Below are 20,584 nucleotides of genomic sequence, written 5' to 3'. Positions count from 1 at the left end.
CTGTGAGAGGTTAAGGATCAAGTTGAGGCAATGTAAGACTGATCAAGAGGGAAAAGGAAAGTGGGTTACTCTGTACGAGGCCCCCTGAGTGACAGCTGTCCAGTCTCGCTCCTGAGGTCCTTCTGAGTAATCGGGCCTTAGCGGCTGCCCCTCCTTCCCCTCAATGCATGCTAGTGGAGCACCCATGAGCAACTACCAATTTAGAAAAATTCTGCCCACCACACTGGGAGCTGTGGGAATACATGGTAAGGGCTGGTCCTCCCACAGTTTCCGGATAGGTGCCGCTACCACTGCCTTTATGAAAGGGATGCCCGCACCAGCAATTAAGAAAATAGGGGGATGGGTTTCAAACCGCTACCAACGCTATGTGAGGCTGCATGGCAAGCCTGACCTCACCTTCGGTACTGAGCAGAGGGAGGGATCAGCATATGAAGGATTGACTTACTGATATCTGCCTTTTTTGGCCCTTTATGACACTATGCTTTTGTATCATTAGATCACACGGTTTGGATTATGTGGCATTTGTTTGTAATTCAGGCTGAGAAAGCAGTATGACAATGTATTTTAAGTCCCAATTTAGGATTTCTAAAAAATAAGGTTGTTTGGCTTGGCTCACCCGCCATGAAGTGGCATTCCTTGTTGCCTGAGGTGCGCGGGATGTTGCATTGTAGACCTGCACCCCGAGTGATGGTGATACACTTGGGTGGAAATGGCCTCGCCACCATAGGGAGGGCCACTGGTTGGCCCAGATACAAGTCGCTCTGCGCATCTTGGCATAAGAATTGCCCGGCATGGACATCATTTGGTCGGAAGTAGCGCCCAGACTGAAGTGGCGTGGTACAACATCCCACGCAGGGATTCAGAAATCTTGAAGGAGGTTGACCAGAGGAATTGAGAAATGTACAGAAGCTGAGGGCTTGGGTTCATTAGACACTGTTGCTTAAATTCACTCCCTTCCCATTATGATGCTGATGGGGTGCATTTAACCAATAAGGGGAATGATCTCTTCCACACAGCAATACTGAGGGCATTGTTAACGGCTGGTTGGAGTTAGGTTCTTTGGTAAGCATGACTCCAGGGCATGGGGGCTTTGAGGCAGTGGGGGGGGGGCACCCCCAAAGCGTGGCAGAGTTATGGAGCGGTCCTAGGCGGGGAGGAGTTTGACGCTGCCTTTTCAGCCATCAGCAGTTTCCTGATGGCCACACTCGAGCCAAATTCAGACGACGGGCACTGAGTCTTTTATGGAGAGTTGCGACTCCTCGTCAATGAGATTCAGTGGTCGCAAAGAAGTACGGCTTGATAGTTTATAATCAGAAGCGGACGTCTGCTACTCTGCAAACACGGAAGTCACAAGTGTCCCCGGGAATTATAATATGATGACAAGGCTGACCAATGGGCTACCTTCGAAGTCTAAGGAGATGTGACTTTACTTAGGGCTGGAACCGTCCCCCCCCCAAATGTTGTATGGCTCTAATAAATGTGAACTTGTGTTTCCAAATATACCACAATTGTCCTTGTGATTCTTAGATGATGTGTAACCATTGCATGATGTCTTAGACCCCCCAGCAAGGGGTGTCGGTAATAAGGGCCGACCCCACTATACAGTTTGCTGCATGGGCAGAAGGCTATCTCCCCCGCCCCATTATAAGTTGTACTCTATAGTGCAATGCTTTTTGCATATATAAACAAATACTCTGTTTGAAAAATCAAAGCACAAAACTGCAAGAAAATCACCCTGACAATATATGAGAAATCTTAAGAGAAGCATGTTAGGAAAAATATGTATGATTCACTCTCAGATGTCAATGCATGAAGGAAGCAATAATTAGCAGCAGGTTTCCAGTGGTGATGTGGCTGTGCCTTGGCTTGCTAGCAATGTAGGTTAATTACTGAAGTGTCGCCATTTGGGTGCACTGTCACACTGTGACAATGTATCAACACGACCTTGTAAAATGCTGAAGTGGCCCTGGATTGCAGGGTAAAATCTGTGCCATGATTTCAATAGAGTTTTACGGCAATTTTGTGGCACTAAACCGATGCAACTGAATGACATTAAATAACTGCAGTCATTTAGCACTGCAGTGTCTGCTCTCAAGAGCTACGTGTGTGGCTGCCTTTGCACGTCGCCTGGGAATGCAATTGCAGGCTACTGAAGTAGTTTGGCAGCAGCAGGCACCCAAGGAGACCAGACATGGGAAGGAGTGCGTCTGCAAGACAAGGTGAGCCTTCTAGAGCTCTCTGACGAACACGCCTATTGTTGGACTGTTGGGGGAAACTCCCAGGTATGCCAGAGGGATAGAGAAGTTCATGCAATTGGTGTGCCCAACACTCTGCCCCAGAGTACATGGAGGACTCAGTCAATGGCATGTTCAAACTGCGGTTTATTACAGGAAAATCCAACAGAGATCAGCACAGGAACCAATAACTATTCATGCACATCTCGCTCTTCCTGGACTTGCTGGCCGGTTTTACCCTCAAATTCTAGTGGCCCTCACATGTCAGGTGGCTGGCCTGTTCCATCCCTAATTCACTAACTATAACATTGTTGCAGTGTTGTGGACTTACCATTGGTACTTGCCCGTTACTACCCACCCTTAGGGTACTAAACAGTGATTGGCTAGAGTTGACACCCTCAAGCCTGGGACCTGAAATTGTTAACAACTGTGTACCTTTTCAAGGTGATGAGAATGATTATGTGTCTGTATTGTAACTTGTGTGCACCATCTTTGCTTTATGAGAATATTCTCCTGTTCGGTGCAACACCTGTTGCATACTTGTTGCAGTCCGTGTCTAGCTGCCTTGAATCGGCTCACCTTTCCCACCAATGATCACTGTCCATTGTCTGCTTCAGCTGTATCACGTGTTTGGAGACCACGAAATTGATCGGCAGCTCAGAATTATGAGGGTTTAATCCCTTTTCCTGCAGCTGGTCCCTTTGTCGTCTGGGGATTGGAATGTAATCTGTATCTCTTCACCTTGACAGCGGGTCCTGTCTCACACATCTTGCTCCCTGTTCAGCCTGAATCTGCTCAGAGGCCTGGGGCCTGCTGTAATTTTCATAATCCTTATAATGTGGTTTCTTCATTGTCCATGTTACACTACAATCTCTATGAGTTAGCTATACGTGCCATATATATTTCTGTATGTCCTTATGACTATATTCTTTACATGCTAGTCGCACTTGGCTCTGTCAGGTTCTTATAGGTGCTCCTGTAGTTCCATAGAGTTATTCGCATTGAAGCATCTGCAAGCTTTTGCTCAGGATCTGTTGTGCCTTGTGGTTTTTGCATAGCTGCACTTGGCTAATGGAACAACTAAAAGAAGCAATGACAGTATGTATATGTATCTGTCATCTAACTATAGAACTGTACGCTTGTGTTCTCCATGCATTTGAGTGTCTGTGTGTGTCCCGAAGTGCGGATAGCACATGTGCTTCATGTCTAACTCTGATATGTCGTGGTGTCTCTAACGATGTCAGAAACATGGCAGTGCTTTAGTCCAGGCTGTCCATATAGGTGTCTCCGACCATGGTCTCTGGCTCTTCATCCAGACAAGGATAGATCTGTACTGCATCTGGTCTGTATGGCTGGCTGAGGGGGCACCTCTCAGCGTATTTGTCAATCATAGGTGCACTTGGGATTCGTCCAAAATAGAATGGGCGATTGCAGTGTTTTCTGGTCTTTCATCTTGTCATGAATTTAGTAGGGGGAGGGTGGTGGCAGGATCCCGAGTTCCTCTTCAGTTCCCCCTCTGGTCGACCTGTCAACCACATCTTTATACGACCGTCTTTTTCCTCTTGGCTGCCATATCTTTTGTTATTCCAATAGGTGCCCATAGTAGTTTGTATGATCATCGAATGACCAGTTCATGTAACAGCATATTCCTTTGGGGTTACACCACACCCACTTTCCTTCATAGTACTTTGCATCAAATGGGCACTCCAATTTCATTGCCCCAAGTGGGAATAGTTTGCATTGAGTAATTCTCTCCCAGATCGTGTTCTTTTTGGCCACAATCTCATCCTTTGTTCTTCCTATATTTGCATCTATCAGGACCTGCATCCCGATAGCCTCCTCTGCCATTTTCTTGCACCTTGCCATAAAGATTTCTATACCACACAATGATGTGGCTGCCAGTACTAGTGCTCCCATTATCACCTTTAGTCCATCTGACAGCCATGATGGCCTCCATGACCATATATATGCTATCCAGCTTTGGTCCTTTCCAGTCCCCTTTGCTTCTTCTTACTGTGTCTGACAGGGTACCATTATCTTCATCGTTGGCAGGTATGAACGTGCAACAGGAATATTTGCACAAACTCCTCCTTCTATAAACTGTAAGCAGATCCAGAACGTATCTATTCTGAAGTGTCACCAACCACACTGCTTTGAGCTCTTCTTTTATCGTGTTGAACCCATTTACTGTGGAGTTGATTGTTACCATCAGCTCCCAATGGGTAATTTGTAACCATTTCGCATTGGTGTACTTCTGTATGTGTGGTATCAATGATGCAAAGGACATCAGCGTCCTGCTGAACAGTCTGTGTTTGGGTGGCACTTCATCTAGCGCTGTTTCTGATGCTTCTGAAAAGTAATTCCCACCTCTCCTTACTCTGCCCAGTAAAGCTGGCTTGTCTTTCTTGTCTGTTTGTTCCTCCTTCAGTGACCTCTTCTTCCTTTTGTTAGCATCTATATTCGGGAAGTCATCGAGCTGCACATCTTTCTGTGGTACAACCAACGAAGGCATGTTGATGTATACCAACCAGAAAAATCCTCCCCAGTCGGGTGGTAGCTTCTTGCATGCCTTTGATCTCCTTGCCCAGTGATGATCTATCAGTACTGCCGTCCCTGCCTTCATAGCTGCGTGTCTTTTGATGATTTTGCACCCAACATTCTTGTCAACTTCAGCTTCCCCATTGCTCTGATAGCACAGTATTGGCATCAGCCCAGCTTCATTTTCCACCCATGTCAGTAGCTTAGCACTCACCTCCATTCCTTCAAGGATTTGTCATTTTCTTCTTGTACCTTGTTCTCTGGTGATTATGCTAGTGTCAGTGCCTTGCTCCCTACCACTCCATCCTTCCATCCATCTTCTGTGTACACTTGGCCATACACAAGTAACTGCAGTCTTTCCCAGCATCCAGGTTCTCCTCCTGTTTCCTTCACTCTTGTCCATGGACATGGCAATTCCTTCAGGGTCATCGTCTTGGTTTCTCCTTTGTCAGGCCCATCAGTTATATACTGTATAGCTTCATATAGCTGCCAAATATTGTTCATCATGTGTAATGTGTTTATGTAATTATCCTCATGCGGGAACGTTGCTCTAGACATCCATCTTAATGTCGCTGTTTTCCCTTGAAACCTGCCTCGGTTGTCACCATCGAGAGATATATTAAGCATTGTGCTCTTGCTGTGGGTATTTCAGTTGCTGTGAACGTTCTGGAGGCGCTCATGGCATAGGGGATTAATGAGCAGACATAACAGATCACCCCAGTGGTTTCCTTACCTACTTTGGTCATGTGCTTGTACCACATGTTATTAGACACGTGAGCAGTGTCAGTGAGATACATGTCAACCCCTTTAATATCTGTGTCAACACTGCGCTTACCTCTCCTTAGCTTATCAGCAGTGTTCTCCTGTCCACCTGCCATGGTCGTTCCGCCTGCTTGGGTTGGGGAATGTTAGTGGAGGGTACAGCAGTAGTGCTAGCAATGCAGGTAATCTTCCAAAATACGAACACACTAACACTGCTAGGAAAGAGTAAGACCAGCAGGACCATCACATTTTTTAATATGTCATTAATTTTCACTTACGCTGCTTGATCCTTGCAGCTTGAAGATATTGTTGCCTGTCTGAAAAGCGTGAATACATGTGTTATTGAGTTAGTAGTGTAAATAACTCTTAATCACTGTGGACCAAGTAATCACTAACAGCAAATGCAAATACTTCTTCCTACACTTTTCTTACTGATGGGTCTCTCAGTGTGGCATGGTTCTCGAGTTTCAAGGCACAAAAGCTTGTGAATCTCCTGGATGTACTGCACAGGGTCTTCATCTTCTCTCATTTTCTGGGATGTACTCGCCCCAATATCTGATGTGTCCTGGTATTGTGTCCTTAGTGCTTGCCATACAGCCGCTCTGCAGTTTGCAAACAGCGAACCATTGTGTGCCGTGTTTTGTGTTGTCACACCAGGGAACCCCGCCCTCTTCCATACATCATCAGCAGCATCCCCTAAGATCGACACTAATAGTCCCTTTACGACTCCCAGAGCTAACCTATTTCCCACTGTCATTTTCTCCATCTCATAGATCCACTTCCCAGCCCCTGCACTCAATGATGGTAGTCTACACTTCACATTCTCCTTGTATGTATGCTTCCTTGGTATCTACTCAGGTCGTACTCCTCCCCTCTGCAATAGGGGCATCTGTGTGAACCCCTCCTCCCCATGCATGTTTCTGGTAGTCTAACCTGTCTGTCCCCTCTCTCGCTTTCAATGCCAGCGCATACAATCACTGGTTCTACTATGGGTACTCTGATACTGTTGTCATATCTCCGTGTTAACTTTCCCCTTGAACAAGCCATTGCTGTCTCCCCTTTCCTTCATCCTGGGAGGTCTCTAAGTCTATTGACATATGTAGTGGTGTCATGTAGAGTGTGCAAGTCGTTTGTTAGCCGTGCCTGCTCCTCTGAGCTGCCCCCTCCTTCTCCCACTGTATGTGTCCTAAACTCCCACGACACACGCTTGTCTGTCAGTGTCCTCGTTAATTGGGATTGATACTGCTCACCCCTCTCATCCCCACTGTTCCTGTCTTCATTATCAGACCATGTATCCATGTTGCTGCAAAAATTGTCCACGAAACTCAGTGTTCAGTTTCATGCTGAGGTCAATGTCCCTGAAGTCGTACCTGCTTCTTCCCCCCAGGCCTGCTCCGTCTCTTTCTCCCGTGCTCCTGCCCGTGAGCTTGTGCTATCTGGTTCTGTTTTTCTGTCCTCCTCAAGTCGGTAGTTTCCCCTGTGTATTGCTCCTTGCATCTTAACCACCCTTATTGCTCGCTCAGCCTCCTCCCTGGGCTCTCGTTCCCTTGCCAGTTTATCCAACTGTAACTTCCTCTGTTCCCTCTCCACCAACTTGAGTTTTTCCCACTCTGCTACTTCCCTTCGCCTCTCAATCTCTTCCAGTTCTCTTGTCCTTATGTCCCACTGCTCCTGTTCACTCTCTGCCTTTCCTTAAGGTCTCTCTCGATCCTCTCCTTTCATTCCCTTTCCGTGCGCTCCTTCACCTCCTCCTTCCTTCATTCCCTATCCTCCCTTTTCAACTTCTCTTCTGTCTTCCTTTCCCTGTCCTCTCTTTCTAATTTCTCCTCCCTTTCCTTCTCCCTCCTATCTGCCTCATCCATTATCTCTGCGCAGTCTGATGCTTCGCTGCTCTCCTTCAAACCTTCCACTGCCTTAGTCGTCCCTTCTGCCTCCCCATCTGTTTTCCCTTCCAGCTTTACGAGTATCTGTCCTCCTATCCACTCATTCATGGCTATGCTCCTGAGCCCCTCCATCGCACACTTTTGTGCCTCGCTGCTTGTTTCTCTTTCAATAGCTACTCTTAAGTCTCATATTGGGTATATCCCTGGCTCATCATCTGTGTCATCGGATACTACACTTGGAGGGACATGGGGAGAAGTGGAGGGGTGAGTCCGTGGCTCCTTCACCCCTTGCTGTCACAGCATCCACTGATGATTCACTGTATCCTCCTCGCCCTCCTGAAACATGCGCCATAACTCAAATATGGCCATGCGTTTTGCTAACTTCTTCCCCTTATAGGTACTCTGTATGTGTGTCAATAGCGATTGCTGCACGTCCTTGGAGAAACATCTGCATGGTGGCCACGGTTTAGTTAACTTTCCCTCAGTACTTATGGACCATTCTATGCTATATTTACAAATCTTCTCCCTATAAGGAAGGAGTGCCTTACACAAGTGCTGAATGGGCATGCCCCACTCCACATGTCCCCTGGTGCATCCTTCATGTCTTTACCTGACCTCAAGTCAAGGGTTTTCGACAATCTGCTGTTCAGGGAAAAAGGTACAATACAATGATAATGCTTTTCAGTTTCTACCAGCCTCTCTGGCTCTACAACTTATCCGGCGTCCTCTGCGCACTGCCCCTCCTTCACAATCACTGCCTCCTCAGGCACACCCACAATCTTCCATGCGCCGCCACTTGTTAACCTCTTCTGCCAATCCCAATTTTCCAATTCTAGCACCTCACTGTCTCAATCTCGCTGTGTCCTATATGCAACCCTATGGGTGACAATCTACTAACCAAGGAAGTGCAGAAAAAGCAAATACCGTGCATACATTATTATGTTGTGATACTCCCAAACCACACAAAAACCCCACAGATGTCTTCCCGCCTCCAGGCAGAGTTTACCAATATTCTCTTGTGATCGAACTGTACCCAATGCGTTGCCTAGTTTGCAAAACGTCACACTCCAGGAGACTTAATCAGTTGACTCACCTTCCTGCAATCTAGGCCAGCTCCCTTGCTGACTCTTATGGGGATACTGTTATCTATGATCCGAGCTAAACACCCAATCCACAGGAAAACCACAATTTACATCTCTCCTGTCATCCGTGTCCTCGAGTCAATAGTCTAGGTTATTCACCAGAACCATTTACCTCTAAAACAGAATGTGCCCTAAACATAGAAAAAGGACATCTACATCTGCTGCTGTCCCTACTCACTCTGACAATGCTAAACAATACCTTGACAATACTCAGCGATATTAGACAATACTCGACAATACTCAATACCCTTCGCTTGTTCCCACAGTTGCTGTTCAACTGCGTCAATACTTATACTCTGTGGTCTGCTAGCGCTGCTCGGCTGCCGACTTCTAGTAGGGCTTGAAAATGTTAAAAGGTTTGCACGTATTAAGCCCCCAAATCAATAACAATAGCATGGCCCCTGTGCAAGGATGACACGCAATTTCGTGAAGCGTTCCATATTGGAAAAAAAAAAAAAAAGAAATCAATGACAATGTTTTCCATGGAGAGTGCAGTCCCGAAATGTGACATTTCACCTTACGTTTTTCACTATTTTTCACCAGGTTATATGGTGTAGTGGTGAAGTGCCCGACCTGAGAACTTGGCTGTTCGAATCCCCCGTCACGCTTAAAATTATAATTTCGAAAAAGGAAGTGAAAGTGTCTTCTTTTACATGCCACTTCTAAAATACCATGGGGGGGATGTCCGCCCTCTGAAAGAAGTGTGGTGGGGACGCTGTCCACACACGCTTATCATCACTTGAGCCCTGGTAATTAGTGTTACCATGCTCCATGCACAGGGCCCTCATATATAAAGATGTCGCAATTGGTACAGATCACACACTTCTTTCATTGGGGAAGTGGCCTAGCTATCTACCTTGTGTGTGATATGGGTTGTTGCACCATGGTGTTTGCTTCTTCTTGAACCTACCTGCCTGGCGTACTTGCTTAGATATACCAACCAAGCAAACATTTTCCTCTGCTACCATTCTCAGGTCGCCTGCCACACTCACACACACCACTGGCACTTCTTACTGTGCCATTGGATTGAATAGAAGTAGTGCAAAGAAGCAGCTGTAGAGTTCCCTTTTCCACAGAGGCTATCGGGAAATATTCACATACTTGATTCTGTTGCAGCTGGTAAGTGTGTTAAAAGGGTGTATGCTTTTTCTAGGCATGAGGCTAGCACTTTCATCGTTTCAGCATCTTCAATTGAAGACTTCTCCAGAACAATATGAAGATTTCTGACCAGTGTTTTTTTTTTTTTTACAGCTGCAGGTTTGTATGTTTGTGAGTGGTGTTCATTAGTAGTTCGTCCTGTTTCTTTGCATAGCTGTGCTTGTTGCAGTAGGGCTTGGTTTCTCAGTAGCCACCATTATCCTCCCTATGTACATTAAACATCAGTCTCATTGCCAATTAGTAGAACAAAGCTAGTCGACTCATTGTGTCAACAGCCCGCTACATTAATGATGTCATCATTGTGTTGGGGCTCCACATGTACCTTTGGCTTTCGAAGTACACTTGGGCCATGCAATTTAAGCCTGACCACGAAATCCATTTTCAGGCACATTTTTGCTCCCTTCAGCTTGCTTTGCCTCATGAGGTTCCTGCTTCACAGGGCAGGCAGAGTAGCCATTATGAAATGGAAGTCCTTAATAGCGGAGCATGCACCATGACTGCCTGTGAGGAATCCGACCATCCGCACGGGGAGTGTGCACTCACCTGGTCTTTTTTTGATGATTTTTTAGGAAATGGAATGATGGGAGATCAACCTCTGAAAATGTGCGGGGCTAATGCACACACTTTCTCTAATGCTCGCTGCACAACAAACACATATTCCAGTGTACTCTGAGGGACACAGCCTACAGGCACAGTCCTCCCAGTCACATTTATTTGACAGGTGATAGCGAGGGGTGCCCGAAAACATCCAGAGGAGAAGGGCAACACCTTCCTCCAACCATGGCCAGCCTAATTAAATATCAAATGTGCCATGGATCTGCCATGTTTTATTGTCTAAGTTCTGTGTGGTGGCGGCGCATACTGATGAGAGTTAATTGAATCAGGCCTGCAAATAGGCCTGGTTACAGAACTTAACAAAGGGCAGGAACACTAACACCTCTTTGATATGCAATGTGTCACCTTGAAGCTAGCTCCCAACCCTCTGTACGAAGGACAATGAATGTCATGTCTAGGACAACTGTTTACAGCAGGAAAACTCCCTTTCAGAGGGAAAAAGTATGTGATTTGAGGGAGACAGGGAGTCTGCTCTCGTCACAAACTTCAAGGGATACCAGCGCTTTGAATCACAGAGGGCTCAGTTAACCAGAGAGACACTTTGATCTACAACAGACAGGGAAATGGGTGGGACTTAGGAGTACATGGTGTCACCCCTTACCATTACTGTTGCAAAGCACTCTGGTCCTGACCTCATGCATAACAGAAGATTGTTGATGTGGACGCTGCATTGGTTCCTTAAGGTAGGCTTAGCCTGCACCAATCACTGGTGCACATTTGGCTTTAAACGAGGGCTGAGCCCCTCCCTCCCAGATCATCTGATGACTTTGAAAGGAGTAAGAAGAAGGACTCATTTGGACCTTGACTTAAGGTATAGTCTGCCTTACATCTTCCACCAGTGAAGAAAGGCCAGGATTTCCAAGAGGGAAGCACGATCCCTTCCCTAAACATCTTGCAGGGAACAGAGGGAAATACTGGACTCAGAGGACCCGTCCAGCAGCTCCAGAACCGGTACCCAGGCAGCACACATCGTGCCCTGCAAGGTTCTGCCAGCAAGCTTCCTAGGTGGGAAGTGCCAGAGAGTCTCTAAATAAAAGACAAGGCCATTGCTTGCAAACACTCTCCTCAGCTTTGGGCCGTACACCTAGAAAGGATGCTACGAGCACTGCGAAAAAGCTAGGAGAAGTGCCACGCAAGCATCAACCAGCGTCCATCTTTTGAGGACATTTTCGAGGCAGTCGAGCCCCCGAACCACGACCAGCTGCACCACTGACTGTTGTCACACTGCAGTCACTCAAGCCACCTGGGACCTCTCGACCAGCATTCCAGATCCACCAACCATCCCAGAGCCAATGATTCTTGACCCCCCGAGCAGCCGTGTAGGCCAGCCTGCAGCCATCCGTCCAGACTTGCTTGCCGAACTACCTCCCACCTGATACCAGCAGCTGTCTCCCGTCTTGAACTCTGTCACAGGATCTGCAAAGCGTCCTAGAACTGACTTGACGCTGTCCAGCATCAAGAACATCTCAAGTACCTGGTGCATTGTGGTTCTGTTCCCCTGGTCCTTCTCCAAAGGTCCCTAGTGACATTTATGACCCCTTGTTCCCTTAGTGCTGAAACAAAATAACCTTCAACAGTTAAGACTGATTGCTTTACCGACTACCCTCCTGTGAGTATCCAGAGTGCATCCCTTTCCTTCGTGAAACTGTCTGTCCTCTGTGTTCCTTTACAGGGTGGGTTGTATCTGGTAGTGTGCTAGAACTGTCTGTTGTAATAATTGTATTTTTGCTGTGTTGCAACTAACCAACGATCCACAATCTTGCAGAGATAAGCCTGCCATTCTGTCCATGTTACCAAAAATTGAACAAAGAGGTTTATAATTTACTTGTGTTCCTATATGTTTGGATCCGTTCTCCTGTACTAGAGGTGTGGGGCGGATTGATGGTTTAGAAACTGATATTCATCCCTGGACCACTGGTGCCCCCGATGTTGACACTGCCTTTACTCCACACCAAATATCACACACACACCTCTTCCCGCAGGTCTCAGTGATCTCCCTCCTGTGGAATGACTCGCTCCTTGGACTTTCGTACTTTATCTTTCTCACATGGTATTGGGATTCTTGCCATGGCTTTTTGATGTCTTCTGCATTTTAAACCATACCTCCCACACATTGATTTAGTCCGCTATTCTGTTTCAAATCGTAATCTTGGTGGACAGTGGTGTTTGAAATGCATTGGATTCAAATAATTGGGGTTTGTGGATTGATACCCCCTTGATGAGCACTTTGAGCTCAGCTTCACTGAATTATATTTTATGAAGGCAATTTCAGGCTCTATTTCTTCTTTTCAGAAATCACCTTCTGAATTCCCCTGCACTCCACCTGTCAAGAGTTCACTCTAGACAGGAGGAGTGCATGGGAATTCAGAAGGGACTTCCAGACAGATCCCCAAGAGTTGCTGGTAGACTGGTACCTATGCCTCGTACCAGAGTATGTACCCCTTAATGCGTCGCTGAAAAGGTGGTTACACCCAAAGCGCAGTACATGTAGCTCACGCTGCGGGTGCAGTGCTACAAAATGGCAAGATAATGGCTCATTACACAAACATTCCTGCTTTTGGTTCATGTTTCTTGCTCCAAGAGAAGTACCCCATTTGCTCCTCTTTATTAAGTGTGCACCACACATTCTTGCTTCCACAGCAAAACACAAAGTATTCACAATGCAATACTCCCTGTACACTGCTCACTATCATAAACTGTAACTTGAAAAATGATGGCACTGTGAACACACACACAAAAGGCTTTGTGAATATGCAAATCCAACACTCACAAGGGAGGGCACACTTATAAGATAAAGAAGCAATGCAGTAACCCCAAAAGTAATGTGAAGGGTGACGTCACAACACCCTACGCACATATACCACACCTATAGTAGACCTAGTGCGCCACACGTTAGGGAATAGGGCACTGCACAGGGAAGGACATGTGCAAGAACATAGAACGTATATCTATTTTTAACTAACAGGTGACTAGGGATAGGTAAGCATGGCTGACGCAATGAAAACAACATGTGCAGCAGGTGAAATATGTTTATAGTTTGGTTTAAAGTAACTTAGAAGTGTAAGGCGTTTAAGGGTATGTATATTAATGAATAATAGTTTGGCCATATTTTAGTAGGCCCAAGTCAGGTCAGACAGAAGTCATTTTTTGTTGTTTTGAAAGGCCACAGCTCACTGCAAAATTGAAGTTCTTCTGCCCCTTGCAGAAATGCCAGATTCACTCACCAAGCGTGAGACACCAAGAAGCCCAGAGTAGCTAATTAATTGTTGCAGAAGGAAACAATTCTCATGGGAAGAAATCTGCAGCCGAATATCATGTGCAGTCCCACACAATAAGTTGCAAGGTCATTTGTGTGGGTACCAAAGGCCCACGCAGCGAGTACAATAGTAGAAGAGAAATAAATACGAAAAATTCTGTTTCACCAATAGTGTCCTACACAGTTTTTTCTATCTAGAGCTGGCACAAGGTAAGATAGGAGATGGGCAGCGAACAAGTGCAGGGGGGCCAGGGAAGTGAGTTACCAATCCTGGTACTGGGATATGGTGTTGCAGAGGCTGTAACAATGCCCGGACCTTGTTGATGTTCCCTCACAACTCCATTGGATAGATTTGGTGGGATGCTGTGGCTTGCGCTGTCTCCAACATAGGGGTCCAATCCGCTTTGAGGGATTTATCAACGTATACCTCAGCAGCTGCCAACTAATTGCATGCCAGAGTTTCTGCAAGTTATCAGATAATGATGTAATTGAGGGGAGGGACGCTTAAGAGTCATGACATCATGAAGGGGTGTTAAGGTGATGCTCCAGGAAATGTTACCCAACTAGGACATTTAATGTATATAAATGTGTAGGGATCCTGTGACGACCCACCAATTATGTATTAGCACATTCACAAAATTGTAACGATTGACAAGTTATTATAATGTGAGATTTTCTTGTATAAATATTGTAGTCAAGAATGTATTACAGTTCAGGTTCACAGAGCTGTTTTTCTGCTAGTCGACTGTTTAATAGAGCTGGGTTTTTTCTTGCACCATGTGCTCTTCCTTTGATTATTTTTGCCTTTTTCCTCTGATTGCCCCGTGAGACCCCTGGTCTACACTTGGAGGTTCCTGTGAGATATCCAGTCTTCTCGAAGGTCTGAGAGTTCTATGTGCTGCACTCCATGGAGGAGTGGTGCGGCCATATCAAGACCAGATAAAGTGCACTCAGAGGAGGTCTGGCAGATGACCGAGTTCCCGAATAGTCTAGCTAATCCTGGGGGGGTCGACTGCTGCTGGGAGAAGTGCAGGCCGGTGTGGAGGGACTCAGCGCTGAGAGGATTCGGATATCTTAGAGCATGTGAGTGTGTCAGTGCATGTAAAGCACGGCAGCGTGTTAGTATTGTTGTTTTTGAAATTAGAGGTTGTTGTATTGAGGTTGAGGTTGATGGAATTTTGGATTTTATTAATTGTTTTGGATTTTTATTAGTATTAGGAACTTCATAGTATTGGGTAAGGAAGCCTCTCATTGTTATTTTCTTTAACCGAGGGAGAGTGACGTCATTTGTAGTTGAAGTGTTGTGGAAACTTCTGGAGTGATAGAAAAGGCTGTACTCTGATCAGAAATAAACGTGGGGATCTCCTCGGTAGAGGAAGGACAGTGCAGCGTAAATGTAGAGATATTGTGTTGGCCCAATGCGTGCAGGCCAAAACCTGTATATAGCATTGAAGTGTGTGTAAATATTTTTTGTGAAAAGATAATATTGTAGTTAGGAGTATGGACATTGGGTTGTGTATGTGAGGATGGTTTGGATTGGTTGAGAAGTGTGGAGTTGGGAGAGTAAGAAGTGAGTGGTAGGATGTGTTGAGGTGCTTAGGTGTTTTGTTTTGTGTTGTATTAGAAATACTTTTTGAGCCTTGTACAATGGAAAAGAATTATGATTGATTTTTTTGCCAAAAGTGGGGTCTAAATTGATAACGTGGCATATACAACTCTGTTAGAGCAGCATCGGAGGACAGCAGGATGGAGGGGATGGGGTTCATTGGAATAATGGAGACTCACTTGGAGCACTTGTGCACTGAACTGACACAATATTGAGACAAAATATTTAAATATCATTTTTAATGGGTGCAGGACACGGCAGGGCAATGCTTCAAGGCGTGGCCAAGTGAAGGCAGATTTGAGAGCAACATAGTTGAACACATGGGGCTTCATTACATTCCTGGCGGTAGCCGTGCCGGTAAAACCGGCAGGCTGCCGCTGGAGTTGTGATTTTTTCTGGCGCCCTGCTCCGCGGATTGCAGAAAGCTAGATGATCACATTTAGCTAATCAGTCGCTGTCAAACTGTTCCCTTCGGGGTTACAATATGTTTTCAAAAGGATATTATAGCAATATTCGGTGATTGAAAAAAAATTGAAAAACAAATTTAAGGAAGACTTTTCCAAAAAATAATATTTTGTTCCAAAATAAATGCACCAGGAGTCATCCAAGTGGACAAAACATAATTTATCTTTGTTTAATAATCTATTCTTATTGAACCGGAGGTCAGTATATAATCAATAAATCATGGGTTGATATGCAAATGCATTTCAGAGGAAAAAATGCTCCTTCATCAGGGCGAACCCTAGATCATGACTTCAATGCAGAAATCTGTCATTTCACCACTGTGGTTAAAAATGGCACTTGAGGCCCATGTACTCTTATTTGTTATCTACGCACATGAGAAAGAAATTACACAGTAGACAGAACATTTTGGCCCTGTGGAACATATTTGAGGAAGAAAATAAGCTCCCAAAGAAACGAACACAACTGTAGACCCCACCCCTTTACAGGATTTATCCCACTTTCCACCCAGCAGCAGGATATAATAAGCCATGGCAAATACTGCCAACGGAGGACACATAAGGGGAATAAGGAAGAGAAGGAGAGAGTGTAACACAGAGATTGCAGGTATTAAGACACATGGGGCCTCATTAGGAGTTTGGAGGTAGCCATGTCGTTCTTACCGGCATGGCTAACCCCAAACCGGATATCGGGTCCGGGTCCCAAAAATAGGGAATTACCGGGCCATGCCAACTTTAGCGGGCCCAGTAATTCCCATTCTCGGGACCCGGACCTAAAGCATCCCCATTGAGCCCCTATAGGGCTCATTGGGAATGGGGAGGATGCTAACAATGGGCCCATTAATGATGGGCCCGTTATTAGCATCCTGGTCTGCTAGCGGGTCCCACTCTGCACGTTTGGTCTGTCCAGGCGTCCAGAGCGGGACCCACTCGTAATGTGGTGGCGCGGAATGAACGGTGCCGGTCCCTTACCGGCACCGTTCATTCCGCAGCGGCCAGCCTCCTAATGAGGCCCATGATTTCATAGATAGATAGATAGGAGCGATGAGTTACAATAATCCTAGATGCATGGACGTCAGGAACATTTTTGTTTAAATTGGAAAGTAAAGAATGTCCAGAGGCCTACCTAACAGGAGGAGGGATGGCAGACCGTGATTACATTGATGATGTCGGGAGAGCAACATGGAGTGATGAGGACCAGGAGGGACTAGAGAGGAACTGGCAGCTCTGAGAGAGGAAGGATGGGAAGGAATGGGAGAGAGAGAGAGAGAGAGAGAGGGAGAAGGAGAAAGAGAAGGGGAGAAGAAGAGAAAAGGAAAGAGAGAGGGAGTGGGAGAGGGAAAGAGATAGCAGAAGGGATTGGTCCCACACACTTCAGTGTAGGATAGGGAAGATGGCAGTCGTGAGCACCGCAAAAGGCGCAATGGCATCACAGCCATATGCACAGTTGCCCCTGCTGCAAAAGGGTTGAAGAAGATCTCAGTATATACCATGGGCCAGCATGGACAGGGATAAGTTGATGTACAGCTTGCCATCCCTCATGGCAGGTGCGGGCAAATGGATTTATGCCCCAGAAAAGGAAACAACAGGGATTACCCTGGTGGTAGCTGATACAAAGTGTTTATTTGCTGCTTTGAAGGCCGAACATTTGGGGGTAAGCAGGACATGATGGGGCAACCCTAAGTAGCAATGTACACATTGGAGCACCTTTTAATAATTGCAGAGCGCACGTGCAGAAGGTGTTGTGGACAATGTACCCAGACACCTCAGACATGCAGGCCGTTTTGACACGCACAATGAAGACAGATGAAGACCCTGCACAAGACATCCTACAGATGCAAGAGATGTGGACAGCATAGACACGATGCACATGGGATGCAAATATTCCTGTCTTTTTCCACATATTGATTAGGGGGCTATCCACGGAAATACAGAAAGAGTTAAGGAAGGTGGTAGGGACAGAATCAAAAGGGTGGCCCGAGATAGAAGCACACATAGTACACTTTTGTAAAGCACAGCAAGACAACAATTATGACTCCACAGATAATACGCTCAGCTTTTAAGATGAAGCTAAATCAGTACAGAAATAGTTGGCTACACTGAGCTGGAAGGAGCAGTATTAACAAACGTCACACCAGGACAGCCCACCCAGCATGGTGGGGGAGCACTCATGGGGACGGTCCAGCACAAGCCTCTATGGGGATTGTCTAGCCACCAGTACCTACAGGATATGGCCAACTACAAGGTTATTATCCACAGGGCAGAGGGTATGCTCAACCAGGACAGTTCCCCCAACAGGGAGGGTATTACTCACAAAGGGGTTAGAGTCAGGAGGGTGGATTTTTACAACAAGGGTGGGGGAATTCAATGAGAGGAAGGGGAATGGGATATGGATATGGAGGGCCAAGACTGAGGGGTATGGTACCTTATTTTCTTTGTGGTTAAATAGTACACTTTCATGGGAATCTAGAACCATGCCACAAACCTCATACGGCCAGCGTGGGCCCCTAGTGTACCAGACCCCCATGCAGCCCCCACAGAGACAGGCAGACAAGGGAATATATGAAACAATATTGGCCCTGTGGTGACAGTGCATCATCAAGAATCCCTATTTAGCACAGCCATTTTCTCTTCCAGAAAAGCTAAGGAGGGGTTGTGGACGATGATTCAGGATCTCCGGTCCATTGAATAACATAGTGGAGGTGGAGTTTCCGCTGGTACCGAATCTGGCCACCATCTTGTGTAACATCCCAACTGGAGCAGGCTATTTTACAGTGATTGACTTAAAAATGCATTCTTTTCAATTCCATTACTTCCAGAGTGACAGTATCTCACTGCGTTTACCTATCGCAGCCCCCAATTCCAATACACCCATTTACCACAAGGGTATTGCAAATTCCCAAGTGTTTTTAACAAGATGTTACACATGTACCTGACTAACTTACAGATGCAGAGCACAGTGAAACCTTATGTGAAAGATCTCTTGGTGTTCAGTTCAACAGAGGAACAATGTAGGGAGGATTCGATTACACTGCTCAAATTATTTGTAGACAAGGGAACAAGGTGGACAACAGAGGGTTGGAGGCTCACCCAAGAAAGGACAGCAGCAATACAGCACACCCCACAACCTTATACAGTAAAGGAAATTCCTGGAATTGTGCAACTAGTGTAGGTCATTGATTATTCATTGATGTATAATTGTGGATCATTAGTATGAGATATATGATCTAGAATGTGGAAAATCATGAGCTATTGAAGATTAGCCATGGACTATCAAAAGGAGCCATATCGACCGTATCAGTACAACTGTAAGGTATTAAGTTAACTAAGATAAACTAACAGTTGACATATGTTCTCTTTTTTGCATACATAATGCCTTTTTTGGACAAATTATGCGTGGTTTGCACACACAAAATGATTACTGTTTTGATGAATTGAATTGTAGAATTGTGTGATGTCTAATGTTTTGATCAGTCTTTTATGAAGCAATAATAAAATTGAATGATTTATTGACAATGCAGTTCTAGTGTCCTCACCAGATCATACTGTTGTGAAACACAGCAGAGTTGTTTTTATTCCATAGGGCATCACATTTGTCTAATATATATTCACTCTTAACCCAGATGCCCATGAAGTAGGGGTTCCCCACTTTTGTTATATGGGGTCATTGATTATTCTACATATACCCCATGGACTGGCTGCCTGGTTCCCTCTGCGTTATACAGGCCACCAGGCTCCCCCACCCAGTTCACCCCCTCCTCGAACTTAGCATGTGGACCCTCAACCCCTGCACCATGTCTGCACTTGCCCTCCTGCCCTCCTCTTAGCACTTGACTAGCCCCTGTTGCCCTCCTCCCCCTGTCAGAAACCTGAAGGTGTCTCACCCACTAGTCCCTGGGAATCAGGACACAGCCATCGCTGCTGGATCCAGTTCCTGGGGGTGGACCAGTGGGGGAGGATCACCTGGGTGGGGGGTTTCAGGGAGTGGAAGTGGGTCACAGACGGCGAGACGGGCTACCCCCTTCCTTATAACAGCTTTTCCCCACCCTACCCATAGGATATTTACAAGCTCTACCCCCCTTTTCCAACAAGACCACTTTCTTACACTGTGAAAGACAACAGACTAACACCAGGGGCATTTACCTGATGTGTCCCAACACAGTGGTCAGGCAGAGTCAGGCAATTGGCAATAACTACACACACCTGATGGTCCCTTCCCTTCCCCACAGGAATAAAAGGTGGCGCACAGGACCACACTTTGAGCAAGGACAAATGCATGACGAAGAAGCTATTCCAGGATGGCAATTCAAATGCAGAAGAAAGGTGACAAGACCAGAAAGGACAACAACAAGAGAAGTGCCCTTGCCCTTTTTGACCCAAACATGTGAAGCCTCTGTGAAAGGAATCATAAGACCGGGAACCTAAGCTGACGTTTGGTGTAACAGATGTCTACGGTGCACAGGATCCTCCCACACTGATAATGGAGGTGGGGAGGCACGCTTGCTACTGTGGTACCGTCCTTGACTCCAGAGACAAGGCGCAACAAGGAGGTCAGCACAGCCGGTGTGTCGGAGGGAGAAACAATAGTAAACCGGACAGTGTTGAGCAAAGATTTCAAACGGCAACTTACTATGAACAAAGAACTTGTCTGCTAAGGGAACTTTTAAAGCTGAGGAAATGATCAGCTGCAGAGTGGTCTGACACCACGTGGGTGTCCATTCAAGACTCCCCTTTTCTTGTGAACATTATAGTAACAAGAGGCCATAGGAAAGGCCAGAGTAAAGTTAAGGTGGTCATAAAAGGGTCGAGCCAAAACCCCTGGTACAATCAAAAGTCCTTTACCCATTACTAAGGTTTTGACATTGTGAAACAGGCATGTTTGCCCGGTTGAGGGAAATGCCGTAAGAACAATAAATGTGGAAACCCTGA

This window comes from Ambystoma mexicanum, chromosome 3p, assembly GCF_040938575.1.
Source record: "Ambystoma mexicanum isolate Mex_15411 chromosome 3p, UKY_AmexF1_1, whole genome shotgun sequence".
NCBI lineage: Eukaryota > Metazoa > Chordata > Amphibia > Caudata > Ambystomatidae > Ambystoma > Ambystoma mexicanum.
This window is presented reverse-complemented; position numbering follows the sequence as displayed.